Below are 18,325 nucleotides of genomic sequence, written 5' to 3' on the forward strand. Positions count from 1 at the left end.
TCAGATTGCTTTTGAGAAATTACAAAGTTCCTTTCTTGACCCAAAACTTCCTATGATCACAGAGGCTCAACTTTTTGATACTAACATTCCACTAATGCTGGTATATAGCAATGGGACATGGAATATAACCAACTGTGTCTAAAATATTAAAAATGATTATTTTATGGAGAGTCACATGGTGAGGAAGGTCAGACTGCAACATATGATCAGAGGAATGTGAAAGAACAGGAATAAAATGTATTATAAAATAATTTTATGAAAAGAAGACGAGCTGGGTAGGCTGCTGAAAGAACAAAGGTCAATAGGTAGATAGCCAGATTACTCTACTGATAACATCCAAATATCAAGATAAGCAAAGGACATCTCCATCTCATTTGTTTAACCTCTTGAGGTGAACCAAAGTCCCACAGGACAGGCAGACACAGATGGGTTGAGATTTGAATTATTGGAGGCTTTGGATGTGGGAGCTTTGACTTTGTTATCTTCTTCTGAGTGTGTGTTTTGATCTTCCTTGTTACCATGGTAGCTTTCTATGGCTAGAATTTTTTCTGCTGTTTGCTCATTTCCCCAGCCTGTTATCTGACTTTTAACTCTGTTAAAGTAGAGCTCTACTTCCTGGGTGTAAGGTGCACTGTTCCAAGCTTCAGGGGTTTTTGTGCAGCTGTTTTCAGGACTAATTCTGGAGATCTATAAGTTTTTGGCTCTTCCAAGGTGGTATGATCTAGGGAGAGGTGTCTTTATGATTCTCCTGGTCTGTGCTGTGGTCTGGGAGTGACCACAAGCATTCTTTTTTATCCTGGAACTGTGAGGAGATCCCTGTTCCACTGTGGCTGCAAGCTGTGGTGTGCCAGTGCTCCTCCTTGCCCTGAGATTGCCACCTGGGACTGCAACACAGATCTGAGTATGGACAAAGAAGAGTCTTGCATCAGTGCTAGCAAAAAGACCCCTGTAATCTCCTTCTGATCAGTTGTTTGACCCCCTTACCATCTGTGGGCTGAGAGCTCTGGAAGCAGGGGCTGGGTCTGTGCTGGTGTGGCTTTCACTGGATTGTGCTTCACTCTCACCCCACTGCCACAGACCTTTTCTGCTGACCTTCTCAATTGTCTTTGGAGTCTGGGTTGAGAGGTCTGGAAACTGCCAGTGCTGCTACTGATTCAGTCACCTTCAGGCCTGCTCTGGGTTTGCTTGGCAGGTCTGTGCTGGACTGTGCTCCTTGCTCACCCTGGTGCAACAGGCCTTTCCTGCTGACCTTCTAAATTGTCTTGGTCTGGAAAATTGTTTCACTGTCTTTTTGTGGGTTCTGCTGTTCTAGATTTTGTTTAGAGTCATTATTTAAAAGTATTTGGAGGGGTTTGGGGAGAGCTTAAGCAAGTCCCTGTCTTTACTCTGCCATCTTGGCTCCACCTTCCTTGTATGCCAATCTTTACATACTGAGAAAATACTCATTAACCTCATCATCATCGCCTTTACCATCTGTATAACCATCAGAATTATTGACTTGATTAGTTGTTAGGTTGACTTGACTAGCAGCTTGGGGACTCCACAGATATACATCCTCTGCAAATCCTGCACAAAAGTGAAGAAAGAAGTAGTCATTCGGTGGTTTGTATAAAACAACATGAATATTTGATAAAATCTGGAGTATCAACTAAAATTTTATATTTCATGGCATCTTGTCTATAGTTTTCTAATTGCATTGCAAGGTAAGAGTCTTTCTTCTTTCCAACCAATTTAATACATTCATGCCAAAATGATCTTCTTAAAACTCAACTATCATCATGTCCTGTCCCTATTCCAAAACCATCAGTGCTGCACTAATCAAACTACTACAGAATTATTTTTAAATTATTTATTTTTAATTTTAACCATTCATTTCGATAAGATTTTGAGTTTTAAATTTTCTCCCTCTCCCATTTCTGTCTTCCACCCTCTCCCTGAGATGGTATACAATTCGATATAGGTTCTACACATACACTCATGTTAAGCATATTTTCCCCTTAGTCATGATATAAGGAAAAAATTAGAACTAATGAGAGGAACCACAAGAATGAAGCAATAAAACAAAACAACAAAGGAAAAGGAGAGCAAATAGTATGTTTCCATCTGCATTCAGACTCCACAGTTCTTTCTCTGGGCGTGGATAAGAATTATTTTATAGAACTAGAAAAGGTAATAATAAAATTCATCTGGAAGAACAAAAGGTCAAGAAAATCAAGGGGATCAATGAAAACAAAAAGTAAAGTAAGGTACCCCAGAAGTTTCAGATTTCAAATTATATTCCAAAATAATAATCATCGAAACAATTTGACACTGGCTAAGAAATAGAGTGTATCAGTGGAGTTGATTAAGTACATAATATACATTAGTAAATGGCCATAGTAATCTAGTCTTTGAAAAACTCAAAGATCCAAGATTTTTGAGTAAGACCTCAACATTTAACAAAAATTACTGTGAAAATTGGAAAGCAGTTTAGGAGAAACTAGGAATAGACCAATATTTTACAATATATATCAATATAATGTCAAAATGGGTATGTGATTTAGACATAAAGAGAAGCATGGAAAAATGTACCTGTCAGATGTATGGATAAGAGAAGAGTTCATGACAAAAGAAGAAATAGATAGGATCACAGGAAGTAAAATTAATAATTTTGATTACATGAAATTAAAAAGCTTTTGCGCAAACAAAACTAATACAAACAAAATTAGAAAGAAAACAGGAAACTAGGAGAAATTTTTGCAGCAATTTTCTCTAATAAAGGCCTCATTTCTCAAATCTATGGGGAACTGAGGCAAATTTGCAAAAATAAGAGCCATTCCCTGGTTGATAAATGGTCAGATGATACGAACAGGTAGTTTTCAGAAGAAGAGATCAAAGCTATCAATAGTTATGTGAAAAAAAAGTGCTCTAAATCAGTACTGATTGGAGAAATGCCAATTAAAACAACTTTGAGATACCAATTCACACTTATCAGATTGGCTAACATGACAGAAAAGGAAAATGACAAATGCTGGAAGGGATATGGGAAAATTGGAACACTTATACATTGCTGAAGTTTTGAACTGATCCAATCATTCTGGAGAACAATTTGGAACTGAACCCCAAAAGCCATAAAACTGTGCATATCCTTTGACCCAGCAATTATGATAATGTTATAAGTGATCACTGGTCAATTCTGTCAACAGGTCTTAACAAGTGTTGGCAGGTGAGCATATAGGGCATTGTTGGGAAGCCACGCATTGTGTAATGACTTGTTTACAGTATGATACTATATGGTTATATGATGTAATATTGCATCATCAAAATTTCAATGCAGGAAAAAACCTACACATTCACAATAAATTGTTAAATATAAGATGTCATTTAAAAATATATATTTTTTGAAATGATGCAAATTAAAAAAAATTAAAGGGTTAAATAAAGTAGATTTCCAGGGGTCGCTGAATATTTTTTTCAAAAGGGGGTACTAGGCTAAATATGTTTGGGAACCTCTGCTTCAGTACAAGGACTCTCCACTATCAGTAGAATCAAGTTCAAATTTCTCAGCTTGACATTCAAAGCCTTTCAAAATCTTGTCAGATGAGTTAATATTACCTCCCCAATAATTCTGTTAGTTCATTATAAACAAGTTTTGCATCCTTACGTCTCCCGTACTTTTCATGGTCCCTGACAAAGTTCTTGGATCGTATTGGATGCTCAGTTCATACTCACTAATAAAATGTTCAATATCCAGTAGGATGAATGAATGAACAAACAAATGAAGGAATACATGAAACATTTAAGTACTGTACTATGTGCTGGGGATGTGTAGAAACATAAGATAAGATAATCCTTGCTCTCAAGGAGATCATATTGTATTAGGAAAAGAATAACCATAAAAGAAGGTCCATCTGCAAGTCAGGTGGAAATTTCCTGTCTTCCTTAGTGTGTAGTAGGAAAGCAGATAGTATTGACTAATCAATCTAGTTACAAGACAGTGCAGATTATTTCTCAGGAGCTGAAAATCATGTACTAATTCCATGGCCTCAAACAGAAAGTACATGCTGTCCCTGATATGAACTATGTTTATCATAATTTCCTCAGGTTAAATGATGTTTTTAACCTACCTTTGAGGTGCCAGAAGCTTCGAATAACAACATGTAAGTAAACAAACCAGAATAAGTTAAACAGTTTTTATTCAACTAACCAGTAAGATCTGAAAATACAAATAGTCATCTAAAAAGTAAGTTAAATCAATTCAATTTTTTAAAGCCACAAAATATGGCTGAACTTTTTATTATGGGATTTTAGTGATAATATAAATGTCAACATGAGAGACTTATGTCACCAAAACCTTTGGGTAAATAAGAAATAAAACATTATTATACCTTATTATTTTTCTAATACTTTGGTAAAACATATACTTTTTAATCAACAACTTATATTACCTGACTTGTTGGTTCATAAATGTTTATAGTTGTCAGATGGCCTATGCATCTTCTCAGTACCTACCTGATAAAAAATAAATGGAAAAACTAAAGATTTTTCATATAGTGTCAACAATGAAACTTTTTCTACTATGTAGGCCTTGCTTCTAAAAGACAGAATTTGCTACAAAGTGGGGAAGAGGCATGTATTAATATGGCTTGAATCTTACTTGTCCTTTTAGACTAGGTCTTGATGGGCTAGTAGTAATTATTTTCATTATTGACTTCAAAAACTCATACTTTATTGGTTCTAATTTTTTCTTACAACATGACTAATATGAAAATAACTTTAATAGGAATGTATATGTATAGCCTATATCAGATTGTGTAACATCTTGGGGAGGGAGGTGGGGAGCGAGGGGGAGAAAATTTAAAACTCAAAAGCTTGTGGAAGTGAATGTTGAAAACTAAAAATAAATTAACTAAAAAAAATGCTTTAAATTCTGTACTCTCCCCCATGATATCATGAAGTTTTCACAAAAATGGAAATAAAGAAGTGAAGAAACATCTAAGTTGACAATTTTCCATTTAACAACATTTTAAAAGGTAGAAAGGAGTCAATGGATACTATTTAAATATTAAATGACTTTTGATTATCACATCTCTAAACACTCATGTTATTAAAATCAATCAAAGCTATTGACAATAACAAATACAACCCTGGAAAACACACTTCAGCTTTCTCAACCTCAGTCCCTTCATTTGTAAAATAGGTTAGAATAGATGATTTCAAATGGTACCCTTGTTGTACCCTTGTGTTTTAACATACTATGAAATGTTATTAAACAGTACTGGATATATGTCCAATACTATATGACTTGCTATGTAAGATACAAAGAAATATACTCTTTGTTCCCTACCCTCATGAAGTTTACCATTTGGTTGTGAAGACAAGAACTACAAATACCTGATTACTATGATATTCAAAAAAGAATGTGAGGCTTAGGGGTCTCTCTGGGAGCCATACAGTTTCCTTGAGGATACCTTTCTCTGCTCTTGGCATTCCTCTTCCTAGAAACTCTACTTAGCGTGGCAGGGCCTCCTTAAATCACTACCACCTATTATGTCCCTGCCTGTGACATTAGAGATAGGAACCCAACCAAAATTCTTGAACACAACTTTACCTCTTGCTGCATATGTTTCAGCTATCTCAAGAAACTTCCTTGCTATCAAGATGATTAAATCCTAGGCATTCCTCATGGATAAAGAGCTCCCAAGTGTATTATCTTTTCTTTTCTTTTCTTTTTTTTTTTAAGGCCTTGAGCTTCCCCTTGTATGAGTTAAAATGCACTATGATAAACATCCTATTACTTTATGCTTTACTATTTTGTCTAATTCCTTTGTGAAGCCTCTCAGAGTCCCATAATGGCTATTAAAGACTGGGATAACCATAAAATGAGGCAGTTGCCTTGATCCACAGTAAGTCATTTTCATTATATTTTGGTCTTATTTTAACCAAGGATATATCACTGGATCTGTGATCATCTTATCAGTGGAAATAATTACTCTATTAGCATATTCCCAATCTGTTCATATCTTTTAATCCTATGCAACTCTTATCAGTGTCCTTTTATAAATCTTCTATAGAGAACTATCTAATGTCCTGGAGGCTTTTGTCCCTTTCTCTTGACATTATCTACCTGCCAAAGGAAGCCATGAGGGTCCATTGCTGCATAGATGCAAATACTCTGATGTTTGCAAAACACCTTGCACATATAATTCATTTGATTCTTACATTATTATGAAGTAGGTGCTATTATTATTTGCATTTTACAGAAAAGGAAACTGAGTTTGAGGGATGTTAAGTGATTTAGCTAGAGTAAGGACTAGGGCAGCATTCAAATTCAGGTTTTTCTGATTTCAAGGTTAGGATGCTCTCTACTATACCACTTAGCTAATTACCTTACTCATCCCATTTCCTTTTTTTGTCTTAAATCTCTAGTGGAATTCTTTCTGTCACTTCTAGAGTGGTAATATGTCACAGACTACTTCTATGTGTCATCCCCTTCTTCATTGCTTTGCCCATTAGATGACTGGCACTGGTGTTCTTTGGCCAATTTGATGTTTCATGATTTATAGTCATCTAGCATCACTGAAAATACTTCATACACACAGTAAAAGACAACCTTTTAAAAATCAATTAATTTATTTTGAATTATCAACAATAACTTTCATAAGCTTTTGAGTTTAAAAATTTTCCCCTCCCTCCTCACCTCACTTCCCAAGACAGTGCACAATCTAATATAGGCTATACATATATATTCCTATTAAACATATTTTCACATTAGTGATGTAAGTAAGAATTAGAACTAGAAAGAGTAAACAAAACACAACAGAAGGAAAAAAAAACAGCAAATAGCATGCTTCGATCTGCATTCAAACTCCATAGTTCTTTCTTTGGATGTGGATAGCATTTTCCATCACGAGGCCTTTGGAGATGAAAAGACAACTTTATAAAAAGCCCTTAATAATAATACAAGCTACCAAAAGGAGTTGTCACAAGTCAGTTTATGCTCAATGTGAAGTCATTGGTACAGTGAGTGCTAGGAGTTCAGAATGCAGAGAGCTCAGCACAGGCTGCAGTTTCCAGGAAACTTCCCTGGAAGAAGTGGGGCTCATATGAGTAGAGCGGGCAAATCTGGGCCTGGTCTATTTGCCATCTGTTTCTCTATCATCCATCGATCAATCTATGTTGGATTTCTGAGACATCATAAATGGCCCACTTAGACCATATTCATACAATTCCTAACAGGGGTGACTTCCGTAGCCACCAAGTGTCACGTTCACAGCTGCTATTGTGGGTGCCTAGATAGCGGACAGATTATGAATGCCCTGAGGTACTGATTCCCATTCAGATATTGGGAAATAGGAAGCTGTAGAGTGGGAAAGACGGGTGATCTCATAAATGCTTAACACCCAACTCTCTGGAAAAAAAAAATGTACCTACAACATACTTTTAAGTTTAATTTGCATCATTAATACTTTCTGCATCACTTTTTTTTAAGTTAGAAAAAATAGAACAAAATAATAACTCAAGCCCTGCTTTGTAGGTTTTGCAGATTTCTGAGGTGTAATGCTCACATTAAAAATTTAATAATCACATCTTGAGAACCTTTTTTGAGGGGACTCCAGCAAATCAGTAGGGATGGGTAGAGTGAAGGACTGTTGGGGAATAGAGAGAGGTGGGACTGTGTTGGAGGTAAGTCCCACAATTGTCTATCTCAAGAGAAGTTGGTAGATGACCCATCTTCCTACCCTCTGAGTGGTTAATCAAAGTCAAACAAGGCCTGCTCAGCTCTTATTCTGGAGACCACTGCTATGTAACAGAAAGAGACTGATTCAATAAATGTGTGAAATGCCTACTAAGAGGTGGAGATGGCAAGATAAAACAAAAACAGGCCCTGCTCCCAGAGAACTCACAGCCTTAAAAAGAGTATGAATGTACACAAATATCTGTAATTCATGGAAGAAGGTGATATGCACAAAGGCAAAGTGCTATGAGAAAACTGAGGATGGAGAGATTATTTTCAGCTGGAAGAGCCAGGAAAGCTTCATGGAGGAGATGACACCTGAGTTAGACCTTAAAAGAAAGGAAAAAAAAAATCAGAAGATGGAGATGAAGGAATTTATTTTAGGAATGGTAAATACAGAAAGCATGATATAGTTTAAAGAACCCTGGACTCTCAACCAGGAGACCTACATCAAGTTCCAGCTCTGCAGCGACAAACACGTGAACTTGCAAATGTCAGTGACCCTCTGTGTATTAGTTTCCTTATGTGTGAAATGCGAGAAGTGATCCCTAGGATCTTACCTACTTTGATCTTACAGATCAAATGGGAGATGGGAGAAAGACAGACAAGAATAAGGGATGGAAAGTAGACAAAAATAAGGGTAATCCACTTTGGTTGGAATAAAGAGTTAATAGGAGTATGAAATAAAGTTAAAAAAAAAAAAGATAGATTGGAGCCTGACTGACAAGGGCCTTGAATACCAATAATAGGAGTTCACATTTTTATTCACTATGGAGTAGGAAGCAAATGTGCATTTTTTGAATAGATGTTACAGAACGGTGTTTTAGGAAGATTATTTAAGCAATAATTTAGTAATCTAGAGGAGTTTTTAGCAAAGTCCTACTATGGCTTTTTTTGTGAGGTTTCCATCTCTTTCTGGATAGCTATTTAGGGATGGGTAACCAATATGCAATGTTAAAATTGGAAAGGGGAAATCTGCTAGCACACAGAAACTAGTGACTAAGGGTCATATTTATTAGTCATGAGAGAAGATATTAGCCAACACATACATAGGATCACATAGACAGAGCTAGAAGAGACCTCAGATGTCACCTAGTCCAACCCCTTAACCTTGAAGATAAAGAAATGGAGGCCAAGGAAGGCTGGACGTCTTGTTCAAGGTTACAAAGGTAGTAAATATCATAGGTGAGATGTGAATACAGGGTCTCTGACCCTCGAGCCAATGCTCTTTCCACTGAATAAATCTAAAGCAAAATGGAATGTTGATATCATTTTCCAGGTCACTGTCAAGAATCACCACTTTACCCTGAATGGGATATCATGTGGATAATCTTATCCCTTACTAACTGTGCAATCATTTGGCTTTCCCTTCTTTGTCTGCATTTCAAAATGAAATCATGCCAATGTTCTGCACACGAGGCATTTCACCTGTTTTCCTTAACATCACACATGGCTTTAAGTGTTTCATTTTCAGTGTCACGCCAGCCCTGATCCTTCATCAAAACTGGGAATTTTCCACAGGTTTATTAGCCTTCACCTGTAATCATCTCTCAAATGAACCATCTTCAGTGAGTTAATTTGACTTTTGGAGCCCTAATTATTACCACCTTCCCTGACTGCCAAGTTTTTCATTGTTGGAAAGTTTGCTAAGACTTTCAATTTAGACAGCAGTGGCTACATAAGTGCAGTTATGTGCAGCACACAATTAAATTGCTTACATTTATGTCACTTTAGTGTTTACAGAACAATTTATAGAAGATCTCAACTGATAAGACTAAATTATGATGCATGTATGCATTGTAATCAAACAACTAGAAAGATGGCTCAGAATCTAGGTCTTTGGGGAGAAACAAAATCACCTTTCACCATTAATGAGCTCTCTCTTCCTCATCCAAGTTGGCACTGAGCCATTATCCTAATAATGACAAAAGTGAAGTCTCAAAAGATAGTCTATCATTCATATGTTTTATCTATATGATTCAAGGGGTTCACATTTGGAAATTTATAGTTCTGTTACTTTTTAAAAAATTCTCCTAGAGTCTAGGTGATCCATATTGTGTAGAAAGTGTCCCTGATTCTACTTAGTGGCCACAAAATGTTATCCCAAGGGTCTGAAGAAGTTATTTTCCACTAAGCATCTGTCTACCAGACTACTTTTCCAAAAGCACACAGATTCAGCAAATGAGAAATCAGAAATGTGCAGAATTGCTAAAGTTGCTATTAAATCATTGCATCATTATGCTGGACTCAGACTGGACCAAGAAGCCTTCCAGAAATAAAGGGGGATGAGAATAAAACTCAATGATTAATATCAATGTCATTGGAAATAAAATATTAATCTAAGCATTTCACTTGTCTCTTCTACTAGGACATTGGTCTTGAATGACATATTTTCTGCACTGAGGGAAGAGGGTAAAGGTTTTATTTTTGGGGGGGTGGGTATATTTAATCCTCTTCTTTGCTTATCTGAATTACATCTTCTAGGAATTTTGCAGAAACAATGCAGAAGAAAAAAAAGTTTTCCCATGTCTCCTTGAAAGCTACAAACACTCTCATTTTGTTCTCATTGAATGAAAAATATAAAGTGTCGAGGTGGAACTGGAAGATTGACTGGATTCTAAATGAACTTTCTGATGGTAAATGTAAAACTAGAGGGAATAGAGCACCAGTAATGAAGGGAAATACAAGGCTAAGTATTGGAAAGTAATTAGCAAGCTCATCAGTGACAACTCTTTGATGGCCTGAACTGCTTCCAGAAAGATAAGACCATATTGTTTAAAAAAACAATTAAATCCCAACGGCACATTCATAGAATTATTTCACATTCACATGCAAATCCAGAGGCACAGATTTGTTCAACATACTAATGACACTAAGGGAGGAAATAGAATCTAAGGGTGATAGTGTACTTGGGTGTGTAAATAAAGACAGGTACAAGCTTGTTGAGTTCATAATAAGTGTATAAGGATGGTTAAACTTTGGCACACAATTACAGGTACACAGCAAGGGACATATTATCAGGGATCTTGACACTTTTACTAAGGTACAGTAAGTGTACATATTTCTGTTGCCATGATTAATCTCAGGAACAAAAAACAAACACAAACAGAATTTATCCTTTTTTTTTTTAATATAGCCATATCATGGGTTAATGGCTCTTACTAAGGTTTATTTTTGCCCCCATCTTCCCTACCTTCCCTACCTTCCTCACTTTCCCCCCACTGAATCCTTGATTTCATTGTTGTGGATTTAGCTGTTGGGTTAAAACATAAAATATTGGGGATATTTATAGATATGAAATGTTGCATTGACTTTCTGCAATGGTGAGAAGTCACCATATTATTAGTTTTACTTAACTGTTTAATTTTGTTACAAAGTACCTTTCATAAAGTGAGAGTAATTACAAAATACATAAAGAATTTAAAAAAAATAAACTGCTAGGTAAGAAAAGATGAACACAACTAAAATTTTGAATATACTAGTCTCTCAAGAAATTCAGAGACTCCTTGGGCTTAGCTATTTGCTTCCTTGATTGTCTCCTTTTATTCCAGCTTTTTAAATATCTCTCCATTGAAATCTCCTCTTTCTTCAAACATTCCATTCCATTCCATTTCTTTTTAGTCAACCATTGACTTATTAAGCACCTACTATATATAGGGTCCTAAGTGAGATGCTGGGAACACAAAGGCAAAGTCAAAACAATCCCTGTCCTTGAGTTCTGATAAGCTTGCATTCAATTTTGGGGTGAGTGTAGTTAATATTTCTACTTGGATGTTCTACTGCTTTCTAACTCTTCTGTTGCTGTGCATATCACTGATTCATAGATTTAGAGCTGAAAAAGACCTTAGAAGACAAATCCTATCATTTTAGAGTCAAGAAAACTGAGGCTTTCATGTGATTTGTGTAGGGTCACAGATGGAGTGTGTGACAGAACTAGAATCCTGTGCCTACAGCTCTAAATCTGCTATTTTCCTCCAGTACATGTTGTTTTCCTTATGATCTGTCCAATATCCTAATTTCATAAGCTTGGTGTGATCTTTAAATTTCATTCACCTCTACTTCATTCCATGATTCAGTCTGTCATATCTATCTTTGCAATACCTTTTCCACTTTTCTCTCATTTTAAACATACTTGTTTGGGTCCTCATCTCTCCCTCCCTCCCAACACTATTAGATGATAGCCTCCTCACTGGTATTCCTTTGATAGGAATTCCTTCAATTCTTCCCTAATTCAGTCTCCATATTGCTGCCCACATATTCTTTCTTTGCAATAATGTGATTGTGACTTTACTTCACACATACATAGACAAACAGAAATTCAGTGGCATCTTGTTGCCTTCTGAATAAAAATGAAAACTAATAACCCTGACATTTGAGGCATTCCATGACCTAATTTGATCCTCCTTGTCCAGACTTATATCACATTATTCCACTTTAAGTATTCTACATTCTATCCAAACTAGATGATTTTCTGCCCTCTTCCTCATTCCACTCTCGGTTAGCTCTGGCCCTTTGCTCACATCATTACCCATCCACATATTGGAATAACTCATTTCCCCACATCTCTATCATTCCTTTCCTTTGAGACCCAAAACAGATCCATCTTTTACCAGGAAACTTTTCGTGAACCCTACTCCCCCATTCACCTTGTAGAAATGTTCTTTCCTTCTGCACATTTTTTGTATCACTTTGTCTGAATCTATCCTTTGCACTTATCTCACTCTCATATCATAGTTATTTGTGTACTTGGTTTTCTTCCTATTAGATTTTAAGCTGCTTAAGAGCAGGGACTTTGTTAAAATTACCTTTGTATCCCTAGTACCTCATGGATTTCCTGGAACATATTAAATGCCTTAGTAAATGTTTGATGAAGTGAATCAGCTAGGCAATACACTTCTGTGACTTTAATTACTGCTTACATGCAAATGCTTCCTTGTCTATAATACCTCTATCTCTAACCTATGTCCTGAGCTCCAGACCCTGATTTAGAACTGGGCCACCTTCCTCCCAGTAGAGTGGCAGTATTTCAAATTCAATATGTCCAAAACAACAACAAACAAACAAAAACAAAACCTTGCACTGATAATATGTCTTTCTTTCAGACTTCATTTATTTTAATGGCGTCAGCATCTTTCCAATTCCACATTCTCCAAATATCAGAATTATGTGATCATTATTAGTTGCATGATTATGGCAAGTCACTTAACTTCTCTTACCTTTAGTTTCCTCATCTGTATGATGGGACTAATAATACCTAATACTTACCTCCATGAAGCTGCTATAAGAATCAAGTAAAATAAGGAACATAAAGTCCTTTATATATATGAAAGTAATTTATGAATTATTATTATAATTATTATTGTGCTAGACTCCTGCATCACTCCCTTTTTTTCTCCCTCATATCTAATTACTCACCAAGTCCTGTCAATTCTTTCTTCATAAAATGTTTCAAATCCATTCTATTTATGTCCTTATCCCCACTAGCCTAGTTTAGTTACACATCAACAAACACCTATATTATTAGAACTATCTGAAACCTATTCTCTCTGCTCTCCATCTCTTTCCTCTCTAATACACTTGGTATACTGGTGACAAATCAATATCCTTAAAACTGCTCTAGTCAATTCTTTTACTCCTTTCTACCTGAACCCATCATGAGTCTTATCTTTGAATTTCTCTCATATTCTTTACTACACATGTGATGCTATAATTTTCCTATATATTCTAGCCAAATTCACCCTATCCACAAGAATCTTTAAAGCTTTTGCCAAAATTATTCTCTTCTACAAAAAACTACTAAGATTACTCTAGTGCCTAACCCATGATGACTGTTTCCGGCTCAGAATTCACAATATTTCACAGTACACATTCTTTATCATTTAACAGAAAAAATTATTTATTGACTTATGACATCTCTGTCAAGATAAAATGTATGTTCACTAAGTGTAGGGAATATTTCATATTTATCTTTATATCTTTAGCATTTAACACAGTACCTTGCATAGAGCAGGCACTTAACAAATGTTTGTTAAATTTAATTTTTATTTTGCATTCTTCAAAATGTATTGCTTATGTTTCATTTATTCTTTCTTTAGTTGACTATAAACCCCTTGAAAGTGAATGATGTTTCTTTCTTTTTTTTGTATCTTCCTTAGCACTGAGCATCTAACACAGAAAGTTACTCAATTATCCAGATGTTTTGTCTATATAATGTCAACTGCCCAGATGTTTGGAATCTTTAAGATTCAATGTTTGCCAATAAATATGTATTGCTATATTTTATTTTATTTTTTTTAATTTCCGCACAAATACCTACTGAAGAGACAATGTCAAAGTATACATATAGGGCCTACATGTAGTGCAGAGAATTCATGCTCCATTTAGGCTATACGCTGACTAGAACACCTTCTGACTCCAAAGTTGTCTCCTGATGCTTATATCCTGGCATTCTGTAAGAAGCCTTTCAGGGTCCTGCTTAATCTCAGAGTATTTCTTCTGTGATTATCTCCTCTTCATCCTATATATATATCTTGTTTATACTATAAACAGTTAACCTTCTATAGACCAAAATCTGGATACTTGAGTAACTTTCTTTGTTAGATACTGAGGAAGATGCATAGTTATTTATATGTTATCTTTTTCATTAGATTTTAGGCTCTTTAAGGGCAAACTTTTTTTTAAGATTTTTTTTTGTGTGTCCCTAGAGCCTAGTACAGTGCTTGCACTTAGTAGGTACTTAATGAATGACTGTTGACTTAAATAATTACCAAAACCATACACTGGCACATTTTCTCTAATGAGTAAATTTTTCGACTTGTTGGTTTTCCATTGAATTAAAGCACCTATAGTGGGTCTGCTGGGAGTGGTTATAACTCTCTTGTGAAACAATGCAAAGGCTCAAAGGTATAGCAAAACTTCTATGAGGTAGACCTATAGTTGTACCCCATTAGCATAGTTTGTCTTTTGAACTCACTTACTTTCTCTTCAAGCCCAACTAGACCAAACTATACATACAATTAGGTTAGGGTGATTAAATACCTTACAGCTCTTATCATCAGAACCAAACCCACTAATTTCACTTAGTAAATAGGAAGTGGGGGAAAGGAGATAGGTATAGGGACCCTGCATTCTTGCAGCTATAGCCAAATCCCAACAGTCCCTATACTTGAAATCAAAATTTATTTTCTATTTCTTTTACTATGTATCTAAAAAAAAACATATCTCCATTATTCTTACCCTTAGTTGAAGGGAATATTTGGGGAAACTATAATCACAGTTGAGGAGACTCCAGGACACTGGCAAGAATCTGCTCCTTTGCTGGCCAAAGCATAAGTAAGGGTATAGAGTAGGACAAGGCAAGAGGAGATTTTTCCTCAATCTACCATCTTACATCTTTCCATTTTAACTAATTATTTTTAGCAAGGTGCTACATTCAGCTGTCTTTCCCTTCTTGAAGGACTTTGAGTGCTGTCTACATCATCTAAATTAAAGAATTTCTCAATTCAACACCCTACTGAAAAGTCCAGTTGCTCTCCCCTAGGTGTGGTTCTGCCTCAAGTAAGTGGGGGTAGGGAAGGAGGCTGGAAGAATCATTTACAAATAGCAATAATCTCAAATGTCCGTGTCTGTCATTTTACAGATGAGAAAACGGAGCCCCAGAAACATTAAGTGATTTGTTCAAAGTCACATAGTTAGTGATTAGCAGATCATAGGATTATAAGATCATGATTTTAGAACTAAAAGAGGACTTAGAGAATACCAAATGCAAACCTCTCATTTTAGCGATGAAGAAACTGAGGCAACAGAGAGATTACCTGAACTGGTCAGGGTCGTGAAGCTAACAGTGTTAAGTTCTGAGGTAGATACAGAATTTGAATTCAGGTCTTCTAATTCAAAACCCAGCACTCATTCCACTCTAAGGTCAATGACTCCTGTATGTAGCTGCTACACTAACTTTGGTTGCACTTATTATCTATAATTATTAATACAAAAACATTATATATGTATATAAATGCATACATACATATATGCATATATATATATCCTTTATAATTACATCTAGAGTTGACTAAATGTATCTCTTGTAGACAACAACACAGCAACTGTGAACTTCTTGAGATGGATTTTATCTTTTCCTTCTTTTTATATCCCAATGGCTCCTAGCACAGTGTTAGAAAACTGTAGGTTGGAAAACATAGTAGGTGTTGAAAAAATACTTTTGTGTTGATTAATTTTTGTGGAGCACTTAATTGCTCTCTAATTCTTTTATGCATATCAACTTCTCCACTAGACTGTAAGTTCTTCGCAGTAGGGGACATATCTCCTACTCCTTTGTATCCCCCATGGTGCCTAGTACAGGGCTCAAAGAATGTATGCTGATTAATTGATTGCTCTAAGTAATTCATCACTAAAAAGGCAATCATCTTCCAAACACTCAACAATTGCCTGCACAACAACATATAGTTACTGAGAGTCTTTAAATTCCAGAGGGGACTAGTGATGAATAATGAAACAACTTAGATGAAGCAACATGTCACTTTGTGTCTTCAGAATGGACAGTCCAAAGGGAGTGAAACAGAAAAGGGAGCTTTGTAATGTCTTGCTGGAATGTAGCTCATTGTTATGCAGAATCTACCACACAATGGGTCAAAAGCTGTCCTCACAAAAGTGATAAAGAAGACTTATTAAAACAAAATATTCTGCAGCTAGCATACAGAGAATCAAACTATTGGGAGTGTTTTAGTGTGTTCCTTAAAATATCTTGATATGGTAGCACCTTCTTTATCAGGAGGTCAGATTTGTAGCAGCTTCAACTATCTAGAACTTGGCCACAACCAATAAGTAGGGTGAAAATGGCCTTTGATCTTATGCAAATCACATGGACTTGGCTTTGTAGGATCTACTCCTGTGTCAAGTAATGTAGCAGATTAGAAGCCACATGAACACATAACTGGCAGAAAGAAACAACAGCAAAAAGCGGGGTAGTAGGATCCAAAATACTCATAAAATTATAGCTGATTGTGAGCATTTGGGGGAGCAAGAAATAGTTCCATCTGCATACCTCAAATGAACCTAAGGATATTTCATATTAAAGCAGGGCACAATAATTTATATTAATAATGAGGTTACTGACTCATCAAAGAAAGTTTAAATCATGTTCAATGCTGATGACTGGTGTGCTATAGTTGAAAGGATGCTGAATTTAGAGTCAGAAGTCAAATCACACCTCTGTGATTTAGAGCAGTGGTTGTATCTCTGTGGATGAGTCATTTAACATTATCTTTGAAAGTTGGGAGTTGAACTAGATACTTTTAAATTTATCCTCTGGCTCTGTATCCTGTGAGCCTATAAATGTATGATATTATTTAGCAAGATTGCCATTAAATAGCTGTTAGAAAAATGCTGGTCCTTAGAGCGTTAATTCTTAGTTATTGGGAAAATTCACTTTCATAGAAAAACTCCAATCTTTCAACTAGTCCATAAACATTAATTAAGTACCAACTGTATATGTGAAGCACTGTGCTATTCACCTGGGATACAAAGAAAACAAAACAAAGCAAAACAATCCTTGTCCTCCAGGAGATTAGACTATATTCCATCAGGGGAGACACATTCACATAGAAGTGTATACTAAAGGGTATGCTAAAGTGTATGTAAACAAAATAAATATAGGGTAATTTTAAGGGGGAGGCAGGAGCAGGTGGAAGGATCAGAAAGACCACCTGTAGGAACATGTATTTGAATGGAACTTTGAAAGAAATTAGGGAATCAAAGAGGCAGAGGTAAGGAGAAAGGGCAGGGGAGATATTCTAGGTAATGACATGGAGATTAGAGATGGAATATAATGTGTGAGGGACAACAAGGCCAATTAGAGTAGATCATAGAGTGTGTGAAGAGGAATAATGTAAAAAAGAGCCTGGAAATTCCTCCCCAAAGATATTGGAAAACATGCTGCTGTACACAGAGTCCACTTATCCTGCTCAAAGTTTACAATAGAGCAGCTGCAGAATGGGGACCTAAGGAAACCTAAAGTTGGCCCATTATCTTGTGAATGCCCACATTTCTCAAGGACATATGCAAGTTTTCCATTATAGGGGATATGATGACTGAGGGAACATAATGCCATGGCTAAACAGAAAACTTGAGGAAAATATGTCTATCAAAATATCAGCCAAAAAAGGCCAACAATAATTTTATAGCATATAAGGTCAAATGCTTATATTTTCGTGGATCTGGATTCTGAACCAAATTAACAGGGTGGGGAGGGAAACTGTGCTCCACTGCTTTAAAACTCTTGATCACAAATGACCTGACTTGCTTTCCAGGCCACTTCTCTTGTCTAACTTTTCTTATATATTTCGGTACACTGATCAATAGAGTCTCCCCCTCCCTTACCTACCCCCTTTAACTAAATAAGCCACACAAGGTGAAAAAATGTCACTGAATTAATATTCATTTTGCAACATTAAAGGACCAGTGGTATCTACAAATAGTCTAATTAATTGGGATTAATTTCATGTGCAAAGTTTGTCTCTGCAGGTGTTGATGGAGTAATACATCAAAGAGGCTTCACCTCCTTAAAAAAAAAATGAATGGCAACGTAACCTT

This window comes from Vombatus ursinus, unplaced genomic scaffold, assembly GCF_900497805.2.
Source record: "Vombatus ursinus unplaced genomic scaffold, bare-nosed wombat genome assembly UNPS02014791.1, whole genome shotgun sequence".
Taxonomy (NCBI): domain Eukaryota; kingdom Metazoa; phylum Chordata; class Mammalia; order Diprotodontia; family Vombatidae; genus Vombatus; species Vombatus ursinus.